Source organism: Drosophila elegans, unplaced genomic scaffold, assembly GCF_018152505.1.
Source record: "Drosophila elegans isolate 14027-0461.03 unplaced genomic scaffold, ASM1815250v1 contig_208, whole genome shotgun sequence".
NCBI lineage: Eukaryota > Metazoa > Arthropoda > Insecta > Diptera > Drosophilidae > Drosophila > Drosophila elegans.
In genome coordinates, this window is record NW_024545578.1 from 18,817,824 (window position 1) to 18,838,988 (window position 21,165).

At 37.2% G+C, this 21,165-nt stretch overlaps 1 protein-coding gene across 1 annotated transcript in view; it reads left to right on the forward strand.

The window, feature by feature from the left end:
- Positions 1-21,165, forward strand: part of LOC108142567 — a 61,377-nt gene that overhangs the window by 11,786 nt on the left and 28,426 nt on the right. The window contains exon 2 of the mRNA XM_017266517.2: positions 8,941-9,014. The gene's annotated coding sequence lies outside the window, so the exon portion shown is untranslated. The remainder of the gene's footprint in view (positions 1-8,940; positions 9,015-21,165) is intronic.

The window sequence follows — 21,165 nt, forward strand, 5'->3', positions numbered from 1 at the left end:
ACATTTAACAAACATAAATTATATTATTTAAAATAAAAAAACAACTTTCAAAAATTATTGTATGGAGAAAACAAAAAAAAAATAGATGACCACTCATTTGCCTTTAGGCCTATAACCAAATTTTATAGATTGCAAATAAATGTATTTCCGCTACTTCAAAATCGTTTCTCTTCCTCAATATTTAATGTCTTCATCTCCGAATGAAGGTGAACGGCAAGAAAACAAATCGAAACAGAAAATAACTTATGAATTATAAATTGTGCACAAATTGCAATTAAGGTCAAGTTTGAGTTGTCAGCTGCTGCTTGACCTGTTTGGAGTGGAATCCCCCCTATCAAAGTTCCCAAATTAAATTACAAAAACGGAAACAGATTAATTTCGAGCAATTGAGGCACGTAATTAAGTAGCGAGATGATGACGATGCTGTAAGATTACGTTTTGCAGCGCCAGCAAATGATTCTCGATTCTGCAACTTCCACTTCCACACAAAATCTGCAAATGAGTTGCGGGCTCATAAATTTTGCGGTTTGTTTGGGCCTTGGCCATAACGGTATACGTATAGTTAAGTATGAGAGTGCAACATGCTGTGATTTTGCCAGATTTGCTGTTTCGGATTTCGGTCTCTTATTTTTGCCAACTCAATGTTTGTGAATGAAATATTCGAATCGGCAGTAGCAAACGGTTATAAATTTGGCATTTTATGTGACCAAAGCTCTCGGGCTAAAATGCGGTAAATCATGCGTCACGAAAATTGAATTTTTATTTTACGATTATTGAAATTTAAGTCTTTAAAGAACTTTAAGGAACAGTTACTCTGCGGCTTAATTTATTTTGTGTTTTAAAAGTATTTTTTAAACAAACTGCTTACCCTTAAAGTGATACAGATATCATACTTTTAAATTAATAGGAATACAAATTTAGCTTTAAGAAGCAGTTTCCTGCGGTAAAATTTATTTTAAGGTTTACAAGAATTTTATAATCCAACTTGTGCCTTTAAATAAAACAAATCCATATCATCATCATTTACATATCAAATTATCCCCTCTACTATTTATAAGCTTTCTATTACCATCAGTTAATTTAAAGTCTCGATAGAAGCTCTTTAAATTTATTCTTTCGAAAATTGACACTTATTTGCCATCTCGAATATTAATCAAAACCGACAATAAAAATTCTAGTAATTACCATACGACACCCGTATCTAAAGTGTAAACTTCTTGCATAATTTCCATGGAAATGATAGACCAAACACAAATTCATTTTCTACTATCGCTTACACTTCTTCGTTGCTTGTTTTGCTCACTTTCGCTGGCAAGAAAAACGAGCAAAACAAACGAAATAAATAAGATGGCAATAAAAACGATAAGAAATGTAAAAACCGCAGAAACGCTTAGGGGACCAAGTACTGGACCTCAAGTCCCCATGCCGCCCGCCCCCTTTTAATTCGGCCCCTCCCACGCAGCGCTTTGGCGATTTGATCAAAATGCGCATAAATTTGTGGCCTGCACTGTGGTGTTTGTGTGTGGTTTCTGCCAAGTGAGACGTCTGTGGCGCCCACTGTCCATGTGGGTGGTCGACGGTGGAAAATTGGAGAAAAGAGCATTTGCATCATTTTCTCTGGCTTGCAAGTGTGTAGATATTTGTACACTGGGGAAAAACTGGAATATTTTTGAAGATCTTTATCATTTCTTTACATGAAAAGTATAAAACCATAATCCTACGAATTTTATTTATTTAATGTTCTCTAATCTCATTTTACTTGGTTTAAATATTTGTTTAAGTGGTCCTTGCGTCTTTAAGGTCATCATCTTATTTTAATTCATACATGAGAATATACAAAAAATGTATTATATATTTGCACTGAACAACACTCAATTTCGAAATGCCCTTGATTTTTGATTAGAAACTGATTTAAGCTGTACATTTGTATTGCTTATCATAACAAATTAATAATACTAAATTTATTTTAATGGAGAAGAGATGAAAGATTTCGTAGAAATATTGGTCTTGTAAAGTCAAAACAAAAATCGTCTTTTTTGCTGTGCATCTGTGTGTGTTTGACATCGATTTCTAAAACAAGAAAATTTGCATTTAATTGGGCAAGTTTGCTCTAAGCAAGCGGGGGATATGCGCCGCGATGAGGTGCGACAAAGTGTATTTATTCTGCTTTGAAGTTAAAACCCCTGACCAGATGAAAACCCCTTTTCCTTTGAGCCTGGGAAAAACGCAGCAGATGAGATTTGGCTGACATCAATCAGCCGGAGATCTTTGCATTTTGTCTGCTTTTCTTTTGGGGGCCGGGGTTTGTTTGTTATTTTATCTGCGACACGATGACGTTTTCAAAAGACGAAAAACCAAAAACAAAAAAAAACCTCGATGAGTGAAAGTACATTTTCGTATGTTGCGCTGCAGTTGTTGTCATTTCATTTCATTTCTTTTTGGCCGGGTCGTAATGTGTGTAAGGTTTGCAACCGTCGACAGACGACTTCTCATGGCTGTTTGTCTCTTCGGCTTTTGATTGTCTGGCGATAGCCAATTGAGATTTTCATTTGTCAGTCAAAACAGCCACGGCGAAACAAAGCCGAAAGACGAAAGACGAGACGCGTCTGTCAATGACATAGAAAGAGAGTTTAAATCTTTGAAGCCTGAGCATGATATGTACTTGTTACCGGGCTCCGTTGTTGCTATTGCTAATGCTATTGCTATTGCTATTGCACTGGGTCTGATTAGACTTTTGTTGATGTTCGAGTATCTGCGTTTCACTTTCGCTCTCGCCGGCGTCTTGGTTTTCATCTGCGTCATCGAAAGATTTCCAATTCCCCGATCGGGGGGCACGTGCCCATCCACTTGGGTGAAGACTGTCTACGATAGAATGCAAGAAACGGTCGGTCAAGGGCTTGATTGCGAGATAAGTGTACCTGCCCTGTGTGTATGTACATGCATTTGGGTAAAATACTTCGGTACCTTGTGCTTTTTGGGTATGTCAGACCAAAGGAACTTTAAAATTCTCAACATTTACTTATTTTAGAGCAATCACAATCAAAAACGACACTGACATCGATCTTTCACTTCACTTTATTTATAGTGGCAGTTGGCATTTCTTTCTTACTTGACCTCAAATGTTCAAATGGTTTTAAAACTTTATAAAAAAAAGACACTAAACAGTGCTCCCCATTTATGAACTACTAGCCTTAATTTCAGAAAATGGTCTTAAAAAAAGATCGCAATATGTAATAATGTAGAAAAATTGGTCTTAAGTTTTAAAGATATTTCTGTTCTGGGTGTATTCCCCCAAACTTGTAATTAAGGTTAAATTTAAGAGTTTATTTATAAAATTTGTAATATTTGCCTAAAACATAATAGTTATCAGTGAGCCGGTAACGCCAGCCAAAGAGTTCTTGCCACGTTATATTAGCCCTTTGTTATTGGAGAGTTTTTCTCTTTTGGCCACAAGTAGTCAAGCTCCGATGAACTCTTGGTATAAAACAGTGACCTCAGTAAATACGTTTTTAATGATTCCGAAACTTGTCCTTCAAAATTAATTACGCCCTTTACTTTGCCGCGAGTATATAGTGTACCTTGCCCAAGCAAACTTCACTTGGAATGTTTGAACTTTACACTCCGCACATAAATCTAAGCTAGGCTCAGCTGAGCCGGCTAATTACGCTGGCAATCTTTTAATTATGGTCCAACAATTTCGGAAAATGAAACAAAAGCGACCCACAAAAAATTTGTTAGTCTTTTCCACCGTTTTCTACCACTCATTACCAACGATTCTTGTCACTAATCACAATGTTGACGGCTGGAGAACAAAATTAAAAAGAGACACAAATGCTTAAAAAAAAACATCAACAAATGTAACTGGGTCAAGTTGTTGTTGCCGCTGCTGCCGTCAAAAAATACAAAATAATTGTGGAAAATCTCAAGATCTTTTTATCTGCGGTTTTATTTTGTTGTCTTTCGGTTTTGTTTGTTTTCGTACGTTTAATGCGCTGTCTGTTGGTCGGATCGACGAACTGGGGAATTGGGCCGAGTTTCAATTAAGTTTTCAGCCTGGAGCCGAGCTCACGCCCCCAGCAATAGGTCTTGAGTCTATATATTCCTAGCCATCGCACACCTTACGCACTCGAGAAGCGCGGAGAAAGGCTTGAGAACTTTGAGAGCGCCCAATTATGTTGTATTAGGCAATTAGGGGTAATAAGCATTTCTGGTAATTACCTTTTCAAAATTATTCTAATGAATTCAGGTAGGTGTTTCCGCTTTTGCTACGCTGATTGATAAATCCTGTCTTATATTCGCTTTTCGTTTGTCTGTTTCTGTACCTCAATTAGTGGTTAGACTTTTAAAAGCAAGTAAAACTTGCATAATATAAAGGAATTAACAAACTTTTTGTCATTTGTTTTATTTTCAATAAAAGCCACTCCTACATATAAACGTCCTACCTTTCGCTGTGTCAAATAAAAAGAAAATTTCTTATGAATTGTTTATGTATATCGAATAATTCATTTGTTATGTTTAAACTGTGATAATAACTTGGAGCATATAAAACAATAATCCATTTTTATTGCTTATTTAGAGCTGGGAAATATTATTTGTCAAACCAATAGAAAGATAATCCCGATCCCCACCTCCATCCCCTTGTAATTACTGGCCGCCAAAATAATCGAGGAAAATGGGGAAAGGTGAATTCGTGCGATTTTCGCGACTGACATCCCAAGCGGTCTTTTGTCCAACTGGACGGGAGTCAATAAAAATTATTTCGCGAAAGTTGTCGCACAATATGGCCGTGCGCAGAGTGTTTACTTCGTTTTCATTAAGTTGTATTTTTAAGTTTTATTTTCTCCGCGTTTTTATTAGACTGTAATGTTTAATGCTGCCGTTGCTGCAGTGTTGCCAATTGCCAGTCGCCACATTTCGCGGCCATAATTCAACTAATTAAATGCACATGAAAAATTCAGCACTCGAAAAGGCAAACTTGACAAATAGTACCAAGTTTTGAGCGGGGCGGTTAGGGGCTATGAAATGCCAAGCCAAAAACTTTGGATGAAACGCACTGAGAAATGTTTCAATTTGAAATGGACGACGAATTACTGAATTTTTCAACAGGTGAAAGACTTTGGTGATTGGAAATAGTTTGAATTAGTCATGGGAAAAAGCAACAGGCGAGATAGTTTAACCACGTTATGCAATATTTATGTATTTATAATTGATAAATTATTTTTTCATGGCTAAATTTATAGAGTAAGCTATAAAAACTACGACAAAAATCACCCCAAGGCTCACTTAATACTCTCAAGAAAGCAATGTATTCAGTACAATTTAAGCTTTTAAATTGGGGACCGTGATTTCCCCAATATTTACAGCCTTACTTAATACCCAACCAATTACTCGATTATAGTTAAATCTCTGGATCTTCGCTGGGCCACTTAATGGAATTAACCAGATTAGCCATGGCTTGGATCATATGTTTTTCGAAGCTTGTTAATGGCGGCCAAAGCCGTCGTTTCGAGAAATGATTTTCCCAATCAATTAGCTCTGACCTCCAGCTGCCCTTCGGACCTGCACTCGCCGCGGGAGGTTTTCCCATTTCCCTTTCTTTCTCCCCCAAAACTCATTGATCATGGGCTATCGATTGGCCGCGATCGCCGACACGATATTGCCCTAGGTTTCTGGCTACCGTTCCGACTGGCCACAACCAAAGATCCAAAACAAAATTTAAAAAAATTCAAACAAAACCCAAAACAACCCAGCCGACACCAGGCACAACTTACAACTTGGGCGCAACTTTCACTAATTTTCAATGCGAGCAAACTTGATTGGTAAATTGCGGCAGCAGGACGCACTTCGCTTAATATTTCTCACCCATTCTCAGTCCCACCTGAATTTCATTTCCACCTCGCCCAATGCCCAATCAATTGGACACTTTTCCACTTCATTTTCCACACTAATTGGTATGGACACGCGGGACTTTAGCATTCTGCCCGTTTGGTGGGACCCATTTTGATGCTCTTTATGGGGGTTAATTGACAACTTATAAACTAACTATAAAAAATGTATAAACTATCCACTAACTATTAAATTTAAAATTAAAATTCAAAACCTAGTTGAAATGGGTCAATAAATGTTTATAAAGTAATCATGAAGACATATTTTTTTGTAAGCTGTGGATTGGTTTATGTCGAATTTTAAAATTTGTATTTCAAAAATAGTAAAAAAAAATCTTAACTCCAGATGGGGTTGTCGATAAGTTAAGAACTTTTTTGTGATTGTGATAGCTTTTATGCAAGTTTCCCAAGACAATTAACTGCCATCATTCATTTATGTTTAATAATAATAAATCACTTCCAAAAGGTATAAACCCACTAACGAAATAATCGGAGGCGCAAGTGTTAGGGTAACAGCTCGGACTTCCTTTCTGGCCTTCCGCAACACTTTCAGTTTTATCGTTTTATTGTGACACGCAAATGGCAAAATTAGTAAATATATATATTTAAACAGGAAAGCCGGGACTCGTCGGCTGATGTTATAATTATAATATAATATACGCCTATAATAGACTTGTTTTTCGCCCCTGGCCAATTTGCAATGTTGGCCAAATCTTTTGGCGTTTTATTTTCATTTAATTAGTGCTGGCCGAAGCTGTCTAAGCTGCTGTTGCATTAATTGGCTTGTTTTGCTTAATAATGATTATTGGTTTTTATGACTCTTTGATTATGCGATGATGCATCGAAAAAAGCGAGTCTGCGGGGTCCGCTCCAAGCCAGACTTTCCTCGGCAGCGACTCTTTTTTTTTCCACATTTTTCCACCGGCTCTTTGGCGAGGTGTTGAGCATTTTGTTGGAGTTGATGGCCTGTCAGTCAGTCAGGCAACTCAACTGCCGGACAGACATTGTCGGTCTGCTTTAAAACGCCGGACCGTTTCTATATCTGCTTATGCGGTGGTAGTGCTGCTGCTGTCTTAATTATGTAATGTGCGCTTTTGAAGACAATTTAAATGGCCGCCAGTTGTGGAAAACAAACACGAACCTCGGTGGCCCAGAAATGCCAGGAAAACGAGGAATAAGCCATGCCAAAGTCGACTCTGCCGATGCCCTTAGTTCTTGTCTATAAGAGTTAATACCATATTTTGATTGGTACTTTTGAATTTGTTTTTAAAACTTTACTGGAAAAAATAATACTAACAATTAGATTTCCTTTATTGATAAAAATGTCAGTTTTAAATCTAAGTCGATTACTAAGATCTAAGATGTTTAAATGTTTGAAAAAAGAAAACAGATTGTTTTGGAGGTGAACAACATTTTTTATTAAATGTGCAGTATAAAATAATATAATGAGGAATTAAAATTGTTATACTTTTTACCAAAATTGAGTAAAGGGGTGATAGTAACATCATATACCTTGGCCCTACTATTTATGGTATTCCGCATAATTATATGCACTTGATCGGCGGAGAGCGTGTGAGCGAGACGGAGCCGCAAAATGTGCAACTGAAGTGGACAGCCAAGTGGACAGCGAATTATGAATGATGACGCAATGCAGACTCATCGATGGAGCTGGAAAAACCGTTGCAGCGGGCCCAAACTGCCAGTTGCTCCTGGTTGGAAGCTCTTGACCCCGTTTAATGCGGCATGTGGTCGCAAATGAAAAGCCAAACATAAAAACGAAAACTCCAAATCTCGAAACGCTTCAGAAACTTTAGACGCCCCCGAAACTTGCGTTGCATTTTAATTGCTCTGTGATTAAGCGGCAATTACATAAAATTAAAAACAAAAGTTGATATCGAACTAAATGATTACAGCAGAGGCGATCGAAAGAAGAAAGTAAAAACTAAAAAAAAAAACGAAGAAGAAAGCTACAGAAGTAAAGCAAAAAATAAAAACGATTAGTTACATTCGCTCAACAAAATGTTGGATAATTGCTTATAATTATGATAATTCAACTAAATACCTGCGCGGGCGGTTGCATCAGCCCAATTTGCACCACTAACCCACCGAGCCACCACCGCACCACATTAGCACGCAACTCGCTCCACACTTGGCTGGTTAATTTATGTCATGATTCCGCACATAAATTCCAAAGGAATTTTCCTATAAATTACAGGGGCTTTTCCCTGTCGCCCTGCGTTTTGCTCTTTTAGTGTGTGTTTTTAGTTAGCAAAGATGTCAGCGATTTCGTTTTCTTTTCTGTTTTTATTTCAGCTTCTTTGGTCGTGTGTTTTCCTTCTTTTTTTATAATTTTCCTAGCAACATCATTACGAAATGAGTCTTTTCTTTGGTCTTGTTTTTCTTACTTCCCGTTGCACATGGGTTTTTCCCCAGCTCCCCCTGTGGAAAGTCGGGCCGCCACAGATCCCAGTGACATTTCCCCATGCTAGGAGGCCGTTTGAAAAAAAAAAATACTTTTTGGCATGCGCAGACACGAAGAAAACATTAGACATTCTTTCTGGCTAAGAAGAAGTTGTGAGGGGCGAAGGGGCAAAAGGTGGGCCACCGCCGGGATGCATCAATAAATTTAGCTCATAACGCTGAGTGACAGTAATGTGTCATCAGCGGGTGGAAATAGTTTCTAACGAAGTGGGAGTTTTTTTTAAGTTAGTGGGCGTGTATTTCTGTTGAATGAAAAATGTGTTTGTCTTGCCGCTAAGGTTGCGCATCCATTTGATCTGATTTACATGGACTTTACGACGGATATATAGCGGCTAACCGCGCTGATTCATTCGGCGTAAATATTTATTAAGGCGAAGGTGTCAATCAGTAATTGAGTTATTTTATTTTTTTAAGTTTTGTGGCACCTCCTAAGAAAATTTGACTTTAAAGATAGTGTTTGAGTAAAAAAAGTTCACTTTATTTTACAGATGTATTCTCTAAAATCATAAAATGTACAAGTATTGTTTTATGTTAAGTATTGTATTAATAAACCATTTCAAATTCCTATTTTCAGATCGCAAGTCACAAATGTTTTTGGACATCCAAAATGATTTGCTTTTTAAAAAATAAAAGCAGATAATTCTTACTGTAAGTATTGATATTTTTCAAAAATGTAAATTAGAGACGTTTTTTATTTAGGTGTTTAAAGTTTTAGTTAGCTTCCCGTTTTTGTTTTTATAGTTATTTTATTTAGGTATTTTTATATCTTTAATATTTATAAAATCTCTTTTTATGAAAGACTCATTAAAAATTTTTATATATTTTTTTTAATAACTTTCATATATATCTTTATGTTGCTATTGCTTGTTTGCAGTACTGTGTGTCAATATCTTATATAACATCCAACGCCCAACCCTTCTAAAGCCAAATATGAGTGCATTCCTCGGATACTCATAAAAAATGAGTTTTAATTTGGCATCGTTATAGCCGTAACTTAAGATCCCCCCGGTTCACCTGTTCGGGCTGTCCGCCAACTAATGAAATCATCAACCTGTGGCCACACAATCCATCAAACTTAAGTCCAGAAAGAGACAGGGGCCAAAGTGTTAAACAATTTTCCGCACACACACAAAACGCAGTCCCCAGTCGAGATGCAAATGAAGTTTTCGACTTATGCCGAGTCTCGTTTTTGAAGTTTTTCGTTAGCAGCCGCCAGAGAGTATGAGTTTCGCTCGTGTGCATAATTTAAAATAATGACGGCACATGAAACTTAATGCGTCTGCCCCGAAAGAGTTCGATCGGGTGGCAGGTTGTGCCGGCAGGTGGATCAAATTGAACCCAAAGCTCAGGCCGTTGATGCTTGATGGCCGGCTGATGTTCACAGAAAGGAGAAACAAGCAAACACGCATCTTTTTGGTCACGCACCGAAGGTGTAACAGGTGTCACTCTCACTTTTTCGGCGTGAAATGTGCTTCCCCCCGGTGTTAGCCTACATACATAACAATTAGCTAACCTAACGAACGGTCAAAAACACACGCAATTATCGCATCCTTGCCGTATCTGTGATTTGTGATCTGTGATCGCTGATCGCTGATCGCTACTCTGCCACCGTCTCATTTTTTTCTTCGCCTTTTTGTCACTTTCCTTTTGCAATGCAAATTTCTCGTGCCGACTATTAATTGCTAATGGCAGTCAACAACCAAAAAAATTACAAAAAAAAAAAAAAATAGTAAAGGAGAAATAACCGTTAAGACAAACACCAAGAAAAAACCAGCCATAAAAATCGTCAACCAAATGCGGCAACCTGGCTTTAATGCCCCTCATCTCCTTCTGCCACCTGCATTTTTCTCTTGCTGCCCACGATCGCTGCTCATTCACAGTAGACAGCTACAGCTACTGCAGCTTATATGCAGATTTCGAGAAAAGTTTCTCTGGTGGAAAATATCGTCTGGGCCTGTTAAATCCTGTTTTAGGATTTTTATTAGCCAAGGCATTATGCGCGGCTGAATTTATGAATATTTATAGACCTTAAAATTTAATGTGTTGATCGCTAATCACAAAAATCAGTTTTCATGCTTATACAGACATTCAGATGGATTTGACACAGTTTTCTTTAATTTTTTGTTGCCTCAGCTCTTTTAAAAGAGAATGCTTGTTTATATTATTTATATGGTTGACGTTATTTTGTTTCAAGAACGGTCTTGTCTTAAAAGTTTATTGCAAAGTTTACTTACTCTAAATTTTGTTAATTTTAAAATTTTTTAAATTCTTATTCCAAGTTTTGTATTCGTAGTATAAATGATAATAACCATTTAACATATTTTCTTAAACTTAAATTAAACTTCGAAATTTATAAATTAATTTTACGTAAACCCTTTGAATATTTGACCCTTAAGGACTGAATAGTTTACCTGCGATTTTAAAAACAAACCTTAATGCATTACAAATATTAATAATATTTATTTTTATAGGTTTATTCGAAAATGTTTACCGAAATTCTTCTACTGTAAATGATATGGCAGCTAAAGTGGGGTCCAAACACTTTGGCAATTTGGTCCTGGGGCAACCAAAAAAAAACTTTCTTTGCATAGCTTAGCTGTCCCCCTCTGAGTTTACTCCACCAACCCTAGTGTGGCTATAACTCCCTCTTTTCGGGCTTATCGACGATCTTTAGACGTTGGCACGTTTCGTTCATTGCCTTGGCTTTAGTTGTTGTTACTGCTGTTACTGTTGTTGCTGTTGTTTCTGTTGACGTGTTGCCAAATGGCCATATTCAAGCTTTTATTGTTGCTCGTATTAGATTGCCATGGCCAATGCATAAATCTGTTATTGAATGCGAGCCCGAATTGGAATCGGAATCCGATCAAGAGCGTTTCCAAGAAAGCCAGTGGAAGGCCAGGAGAGAAATATTTGGCCCGGGGCATGCGATTCGCTCATATCCATTCTTATTCACAAATATTTGGAATTATTTGAACAGGAATTTGAATGTATGGTCTATGGAACTCTTTGTTAATAAAACTTAATATATGTTCTTACTTATCTGATTATCCCATTTGTTTTTAACTGTAAAAAAATATTTATTGCCAATAATATAAATAAAAATTTAGAAAAGTAACGAAAGCAATCGTTTGTAAAATATTTATAATAAAGTAGAAACCATCATACAAAGCCGTCTAATCTAGAATGCCCACTAGTGGAGCCCAATGAGGTGTATGTGCCAAAGTGAACCCACTTTTATATTTTATATTCGCTTAGCCAAAAGTGGAAAGTTCTGGCCTGCGGTGAGTCACTTAGCTCCAATAAGACACGGATCCAGCGCTTAAAAGTCAACAGCATAAATTCAGGCATGAAAGCGATCTCCTATCGCTGTTCTCCCTCTCGTTCTAATAAGCCAAACAATAAATCATCATCGGGGCTTATATTTTTAGCAGATTTCCTTGCCAAAACTCTGCTGACTCACGATCCCCAAAGAGCTCCAGGGCCCAGGTCCACATGGTATCTTAGGTTCCCATTCCCAGAGTAAAACGGCGCTTCGCTTTGAGTCTTCTCCGCATCCCCTTCTCCTCGTATTTCTTGGCTTTCCTGTTGTGTTCTTCTCAAAACTAACAAATTCTGGCATGGTCCAAAAAAGGAGAGGATGTTGAGGGGGTGGTGGGGTGGCGAAAAAAACAGGCTTGGGCACATTGCTGGACATCACGCAAGGAGGAACCCAATCGCTGCAAAATCGGTGGCATCGGAATCGAAGGAAGGAGAAAGTCTCCACAAAGGGCGTCCAAGAATCTCCAAATCTGATTCCATGCTTTCAGATGCACTCAGAAAAAAAATATAATGTTATGAGCATTATTAACAATTTAAACAATTGTTAGCAACAATATTGTCTTATCAACAGATTTTTTATTTCAATCAAAAATCCTCGAAGAAAATAAGCAAATGTATTATGTTTGAAGATCACAAATATCTATTTTTATTTATTTATTTTAAAACCCGAAGCAAAAGCTAGATCTTGCCTAAAATGTATATTTAGAAAAAGTTCCAGTCTAGGGTTTACTTTTGAAATTATAAAATGAAAATAGAATTTTATATTAATAGACTCGTTTCGATGTTTTAAGCATATTTTTGAAGTGTGTCCTTCGGCCAGCTGCCAAGCAACCAAGACACGAAATTCGGTTTTTCAAGTAGCCCAACAACGAAATTTGTTATATGACTTACATTAGTGGGTGCATGCTGTTGCTCCCCCCCGGCACCTACTTTTAACCCCCTTTCTATCCGATTTTGCGTTTTTTATTTCGCCAGCATTGTTTGGCAAACGGGCAGCCACATTTGCAGCAGCAGAATTGACATTTCCTTTTACAACATCCAACAAGCTCTGCAAAATGAAAACGATAAATCAGCAACAACAGCGGCGAGCGTTCCATGTGATTGTCACGCTTGAAGGACTTTTCTCGTGGAAAGCACCAACAAAAACTTAAAACAAAAATCACAACAAAGGCGAAAATGAATTTGTTGCTTTTCTTGTTGGCCGCTGCTGTTAACAGCATTTGTTGCAGTTGCTTTTTATGAACTAGGTTACTATGTTTGTTGAGTAATTGAGTTTAGTTTTTTCGCACACACGAATGTGTCCATTGTTGTTTGTCTTTGTTGTCGATTAGGAAGCTGCCACACATGCAACTCATTTATTTTTTTCTTGGCAGGAAGTACGATTTGTGGGCGGTGGGGGTTTTATTGAATATCTAAGAGTTACGCTGTCAAATAGCTTTATACTAATAGGGCAATATCCTCTGCGGAAATAATTTATTTTATTTATTTTTAGTTTAATTAGGCGATTATATAAATATGCGCATTATACAAAGCTAATTAACGAACATTTGCCGTCAAAGCCAACATCACGTATGAGCAATCTAGTTTTTAGCCAAATTGCGGGCACCAAACCTGAATTAGTTAGTAATGAAATACTTAAATAAACAAATTAGTCTAATGTAATGCTATAATATTTCCACTTTATTTTAAGTTTAAAATGTAAGGTGGCTGTCTAGTTTAACAATTTAATAGTTGACAGTATGCTAGCTGTATGATTTGTGTACACTTTATACATAACTAATACGAAGTTTTATACCTACCAAAATAAATCAATAGCTTGACCGCCCGTATGCTTCCTTGTCCACTTCTCACTTCGTTTTATTTCTATTATTTTTTTTTCGTTTTTTCCACTCCTTGCTTCCTTCTCTTCAGTCACGTTCCAGCTTCTCGTTTTATTCGTCACTATCCCCGCACCCTCCGCTCTCTTTGACTGTCTGTTTTGTGATCTAATTACTGTATTTGCTGTCCGTTTTGACTGCTGCCTCCTGCTTTTTCCTGCCACCCCCTCGCCTTTGAAAAGCCTGTTTCAATTCGTCGTGCTTTGCTAGTGACTCCTTCTGCTCCATTCCCCCCATCACCGTTTGCTCCTCATCATCATCATTATCATCATCATCACCATCCTAACTAACCAGCTCCTGTCTGTTGCTCTCTTTGGGTTTTGTGTATCAATTTGGCGCATTTGCTTTAGTGTTTGAGATCAACACAACATTGTTACGAGTTTACACTCTAGTGATAAAAGCTATTTAAAAAAAAAATATCACTCTAGTGATGAATGGAATATATTTTTGTTTTAAATTTAACCTTTTTTTCTGAGTTCTTTTAAGAGACATTTGTCTTTGGACCCAAAGGTTTTTAAAATGTGCAACAATTTTGAGTTCTTAAGTTTGACCTGTGATATTATCATTTCAAATGTATTTGTCCTGAATTGATTGAATTAATTTTAATTGTTTTTATAAATGAACCGATAAAACACAACATAATATTCAGAATTATTAAATAAAACTATGTCAATTGATACTTTTGAATGTCGGAACCCTTGCAGATACTTTTTCCCCTGGTTTTGATTACTTTTTGCATTTATTCCTTTAAGCTTCCAGCTATTTGACTTTTAGACGTACCCACTGATACCCTTTTCATTTAGTTTTCGGCTGATATTTGATTATGACATCATTTGGAATTTTAGGACTTGTCAAGGAGAACAATCCGCACGGAATACATTATTATCTTTTGGACTCTCTCCTATCGCTCTCTTCCATAAACGAATTTCCGTGACTAGATTATAAAAATATTGAAATCCATAAGGAAACCGATTCCGTTGGTGATGACGATGCATGCATCAATTTTCACTTTCCACGATACAAGATACCTAAATACTTACTTATATAAGTGGTGTAGGTTGGCCCAGTCGAAAAAGAAATCCTTGTACGTGAGGTTTGTCTTCGAGGTCACGTGGGAAACATCAGCAACGTCTTAACTGCCAGAAATTTCACCTCAGCTGCTGTAAGCCAAAGATTGAGATCCCAAGCAAAACAAAAAATAATACACAATTACGAGGTAAACAAAAACAATAAAGTTTATATAAAGCTCTGGGGAATACCTCTTCGAATTAAGTATTATTTATTAATTATTATTCAAACAGTGTAAGCCAATCTTTGCGATCTTTTGTTTCGTATTGCGTGGATTTTGCAATTCGAGATGAAAGTTTGTCGCATGCATTACAGAGATTACAGATTACATCACAGGCAGCGAAAGAGATAGCTGAATACAAAAGGAAAGAGATGGAAGTGGACTTTGAGGGGGAGTTACCTTCCCAACTGAGGCAGTCAGTCATTCAGTCAGTTCAGTTGGTCAAACATGTTTACATAAAGCTAAATATAGACACGGACAAATGTACAAACAGGACGAACAAACATTTGGCACTAGAGCAGGATAGAAAACTATCAGAGGGAGCGAAAGAGACGGGCGTAGAGAAAGACCCCGACTTAGATGGACAGCCAGTCAAATGGTCTTGTTAATTTCCATTTTTCTATGCAAATTCCAACTTCCTCGACTCACTACGAAAATGGTAATAAATGCAGCGGGCCACAGAAAAAAAAAACACAAAATACAAAATTTGACTTGCCATAAAAATTGAAATCCAAAATGTGCCAACAGAAGGGGGAGGGGGCGATGGGACAGTGGGCGTCTGTTAGGCAACCGCTGTGGGGGCATGGAAAATGGGGAAAATGGAAAATATGCCACAGACACATGACACACAGACGCAGACGAAGAGAAGTCAACGTGCAAAAATAACAAACAACTGTCAAATGTCTGACAAACGAGACAAGGAAAAAGACAAAACTTGCACACAACCACCGGCAGCAATAAAAACACGAGGAAGACTGAATTGTGGCCCAGGATTAATGGGAAGCCAACCGAAACCAAAACGCCGATCAAATTGCATTAACACACAAAGAGTGGCAGTATCAAATATCAGTTTATAGTAGGTGTTTAATTAGTTGCAAATTTTAGATAATTAATTATTTCATAAATAAATATGACCGTAATTTTTATAAATATAACCTTTTGACCCTCAAAGTAAAAGATAAAATGTTCCTCTAAATGAAAACCCATTAAACTTAAACACATTTTAAATAAAAGTATTTGCATCTTTAAGCCATTTTAATTATTAATATAAATATAAAGGAATTGTTATTTAAATTTTATTTGCAATTTGGACGGCCCCAAAATGTAACCCAAAACCAGTTAACACCAAATTTAACGCACCACCTTTTAAAAAACAACTTTTTATAAACGCTTCCCGTAAACGTTGTCAGGAGCCTTTAAATTGGTTTTGATATTCCCAGCAGCGAACAAATAAATAAATCCAACCATTATCACTTTACGCCGGGTGTTAAGCAATTTCAGTTGATTTTATTACTTTTTTTTAGCGTTTTTCCTTTCGGTTTTATTTGTTGGCTGTGTTGGCTGATTTCTGTGTGTTTGCTTTCACGCGGCAAACTTAAACTCCAACTGAAGCTCCAGCCAGGCAGAGCAGTCAATGTGAATGCTCCAGCGGCACTGACGAAGCGGTAGGGGAAGGGGGAGCGGTCTGGCATGGGAGAGCGGTCCGGCACGGGGGAAGCGGGACACAGAAGCGGCAAGTATGCAGACGCAGACTGGCGAAAGAATGCTGAAATTGAAGATGCGCTGCACTGGATGCTTGCATAACGAATCTCTGTTGTGTGTGTTGACTTGACTGCTTATTGTATTGTCGCTTCTGCTGCTTCTTTTGCTGACGGTGGTGTTATCAATGGTTATTGTTAGCGGCTTCTGTTGACAATTGGATCCCAGAACCGGGAATATTGGCTTGGTCTTAAAATTGGGGAAAATGATAAATAAAATTGTCTTCAAATAAGAACACAAGAATAAAATATATATTTGTCATTTAAATTCTCAGTCTGCAGAAATCTTTAAGAGTGTTTTTAAATATTTATATAAATAGTTTTAATTAAACAACTTAGTTTAATATGACAATACTACCGTTTTTTTAAAAGTTTTATAAATGTATATCATTATTTGATTTAATATTTTTGTTTACTACAGTTAAAGTATTTTCCCTGATTGCTTAATTGATTAAATTTTAGTTTTAAATCATATAGAAATTTTACACTTACATCTGATTGCTTTATTATGCTCTAACTGATTTAAATTTTATACAGCTATAACTTCCACTTTTTATACACCTGCCTATCAACATTTTTTGATATGCATGCTGTTTAAAGAAATCATTAAAGTGTATGGCTAATCAAAATAAGTCAATAAAAAAGTAGAGATTTTGGTTGTGTAAAATGTTTATAATTTTTAAATGTGATTAATTTGTTACTTACAAAAAAAGAGCAATTTTGCCGAGCATTATTGACACAACAACTACTCTTAGTTTTGAGTTACCAATTAATTTATGTGCTCGTTTTTAGAAAGGCTTAGAAAGAGTATTACAAGTGTGAGAGATCTTCCACATACAATTTCCTAGTGTTATTGCCATGTCTGCCGCAATGTCTCCGCCTGGCAGACATTTTCTCCGGCTCAGGCTCCGACTCCGTTTCCCATCTCCGCCTGCAATCTGCATCTTCCGTCGTGGTCTGGACCACCGTTCCACGTCTATGAGATGCCATCCCGAGAGCAGCACATGGGCATGTCATTTCTTGGCTTCGTCGAGCATCTTTGGCATTTCTCAAATTTGCTTTTGTGTTTGGATTGGTATTTCCCCACAATCCCATCTCCAGTTTGTGTTCCTCATTTTACTTTTTGCTGATTTATAATTATTCATTGCTCTTTTCAGCCTTCATCAGCTTAAATGCAAATATAATTCACATCACGTATACGAGCAGTGGGCTCAGTGAGAATGTTCATGTAATTATGCCTGATTAGGGAAAGAAATCTAATATTGCGGTAGGAAAAGCCATACATTATTGTAATGTTTTTTTTTTTTTTTTTTGAGTTGTGGGACAATTAAGTTTTCTGACGTTCCTAACTTTAGTTTTTAGGTGGTTTAATTTTAAACATAATATGAAAGCTTATTGTTTTTAGTTGTAAACACTTAATATTTTTAATAATGTACACGCACAGTAAGCCAGCTAAGAATTCACAAATCAGCGTGTTGGATTGGTGTTGAAAATCCCTTATTAGACGATGGAAAAACCAAACATTATTCAAACGCTTTAAGTTGTTTTGCTTATTTCACCTCTCATGCAGCTCATTATTTGCGAAAAAACGCGCCTGTCAAAATTGAATAGGGAAAAGCCTCGTTGGCAAAGAAAATATATAAACCAGGCATAGAGAAAAGAAAGAAACACAATGGCAGTGGGTCTATTAGCTGAGCGCTGCTGGAGAGGCGAGCTGCCGCCGCGTAATGAAAGCGAAAATTTAAATTTTTGATACAATTTGCAATTTTTCCGCGCCACTTTTTCTCCTCCCACTCCCACACTGCATTTCCAGCTTTTCACTCCATCATTCAGCGATCTCCCAGTTGCCCGTTTTTAGTTTTCAGTTTTCAGTTGCCAGTTGGCAGTTTTTTTTTCAGTTTTCTGCCTCAGTTTTCAGTTTCGAGTTGCCCACAAGCGGCGCAACAATCGACAAGTCGACAAAGAAAACAATTCATCATGTTGTACATGGAGGAACCTTTTGGTTTTCTTCGAAGTCGGAGCCCCGGCTTCAATTTATGCGGCGCTTAAATCGATTGCTTTGCCACATTGCGGCAATTGGATCGACTGACTCCTCGTTTGCCTCCACAAAACCCCGCTAACTGCGCAAAGTCGTTGTCGTTGAACCGTAAAACTGAAATATGAAGCGGCACGGAGGGGTTTTTGGGTGATGCTTTGCGGGTGGATCGGATCGAGTGCCAAGAGCCTGGCATCGCGTTGAGTGACCACGGACCACGAACCGCGGAACAGGCTCTTGCTTCATTAAGCTATTCATCCAGCCATCTATCACTCCATCCATCCATCCATCCATCCATCCATCCATCCATCCAACCGTCCATCCAGTCAGCCAGCGATCCCCAGTTCGATCCGCTCCATGCGATCGTGTTGTTTTATTTCGCTCTTAAATTTGCGCTAACTAGATGTCGCAATTGAAAGTAAGCTGTCAAATATTATCGACGGGGGTGTAGGTGTAGGTGAGCGGCAGCATAAAGCCTCATTATAATGAAGAAAAGGATTCCAATCGATCGGTGGGGTGATGACGGTTCAGAGTGGTAAAAATGTTGCAGGAATTTAATTAAAGATCAAAAGGCATGTGGGTATGTTTAAGGGAAGTAACATGTGCATCGAAATCGTAAGCGATTGTATTAAAAATTTGTAACTCAAAAATTTAGATTCTGTATTTTAAGTTTTTAAAAAATGTGTTTTTATTTTTTTTTGTATCAAGATAGACCATTTCTCGCTAATTGCACTAGATCAAAAATTTGTAATAATAGCAAGGAAAATTAAATTCATAAATATAAATTCATAAAACCCTAACATTTAGCTAAACCCAAAGTGTTGGGTTGGACAAAAATGAAGATTAATCATCTAACATTTGGGATTTTTCGAAATGCCAATGTCACTGGTATTGAAAGGCGTTAATTTAGCACGAGTTGTTAAAAACATGTTTTCGATTGCGTCAGAATTTGTATATAAAACTTTCATTTAGCCGGAAATCAAAGTCAAGTTTACCACCAGTCAATTTTAAGTTCGTAATAGATTTATTTTCGCGCAATTCTAATAACATAATAACGATCCTCAATTGAAGTTCAAGGCTGAACGTCAAGGACTTGTTCAATTTTTTTGAGCATTCGCAAATAGTCTCTTGACCAAAAAAACCTCTCCAAATTCAACTTCATCGTGTTCATGTGCAAATTTAATTACTGAATCACAACCGAAGCCTTCAAAGTATAAGTAATGCCCGCGGCTAGAAAAAAAAAACGAAAACAAGAAAAGAAAGGTTGTCCGAAATGTTGAATACCCTTGTCAAATTTTTTTCCCCAAAACATTCCACTTTTAGGTGACAGGTATATTTTGGTCGGCTGTTAATTCTTTAAATCCGCAACTTACTTTAGAAAAAACCAAAGCTGACATATTTTTCTGGGTGGTTAAAATAAAATAGCCTGAGGCCAAGACTTGAGAACGTGGTAAATCTGTCGGATTTTTTAGGAGCTCAAGCTGCGACTGCTGGTTATAATTGTTAATAATAATTTATGCTAATTTTTTTTAGCACCTTTTGAGCTCGGCCAGCGTTTCACCAATTCATAATGTTTGTGATTTGTAAGACAAACAAAAGACGGTAAACGAAGCCGAGAGCTGCTGGCGAATTCTCATTTTTTGGAATGTGGCCAGAAGAAACGTGTTTTCTAACAAAGGCCGACGCTTAATGGGTCGACAAATACAAGCCGCAATAAATAAATAATAAAAAGAAAATGCCCAAAAGGGAGGGGGTTACACACTTGATCTGTGTGGCTGGGAATCGTGGAGGTAGAGTCGTATAAATGTGGGCGATGATCTCACCATTTAATTGGCCCCGAAACTAACGAATCTCGCTTTTGGCCCTGTCTTCCCCTAAACTTTCTTGTTATGGATGTGGCGCGCGCTCTGACCGAATTGGGAAGATGAATGGTGCCACGAATGGGGCTACGGGTGGTGGAAATTAAAATAAATCTCGCTCGCCCGCCGCCTTATCGCGTAATTTCGTTAAATCGTAATTGTTTATGCAAATTCCGATTGTCTGACGCACTGAAAAAGACAGTCAAGCTAATGCATTTCCACTTAATGCATTTGGACAGTGCGGAAAGCGAACGAATTTGCATTAGAATTGTGATTGACAGTCGGCGCACATGGCGTATACGCAATTATGGATGTGACTATTCTGACATTTCCTAGATTTCGCATGGTCTCGGGCTCCATTTCTGAATGTATGTGTTCCGTAGGGCTCCAAATGTGAACGATGGAATTGAGAACAACTTTTTTGAGAAAATGACTTTACATCAGCCCAAATAAAATCACTGCTAGATGGTTTTTAATTAACCCATTTTTAGTCATTTGCACATCCGGCAAGTGGGGCAGGAAATGACTTCCAAGCGCCAGCCACGATTGAAAGGAACATAAAAAATTCAAAAGTAACTCGTCAATGCAAAAACAAATGCCAAAAAATTAGTATACAGTGGGGTCTCTTATATTATGGGTCTTAGTTTTAAATAAGTTTTAATCATTGTAAAACCATTTTCTTATTGTGTAATTTTTTTGTATTATTTGTTAGGATAAAATTTAAGATTTAAAATAGTGTTCAAGAACTTCATAATTTTTATGTTCAACTAAAGATAGCTTACAAATTAAATATTTGCTATAATTTATTAAAATTATTAAAAATTTCAAATATAATATCAAAACTGCTTCAAATTTTGTTTACGATAATTGCAATAAACAATTTT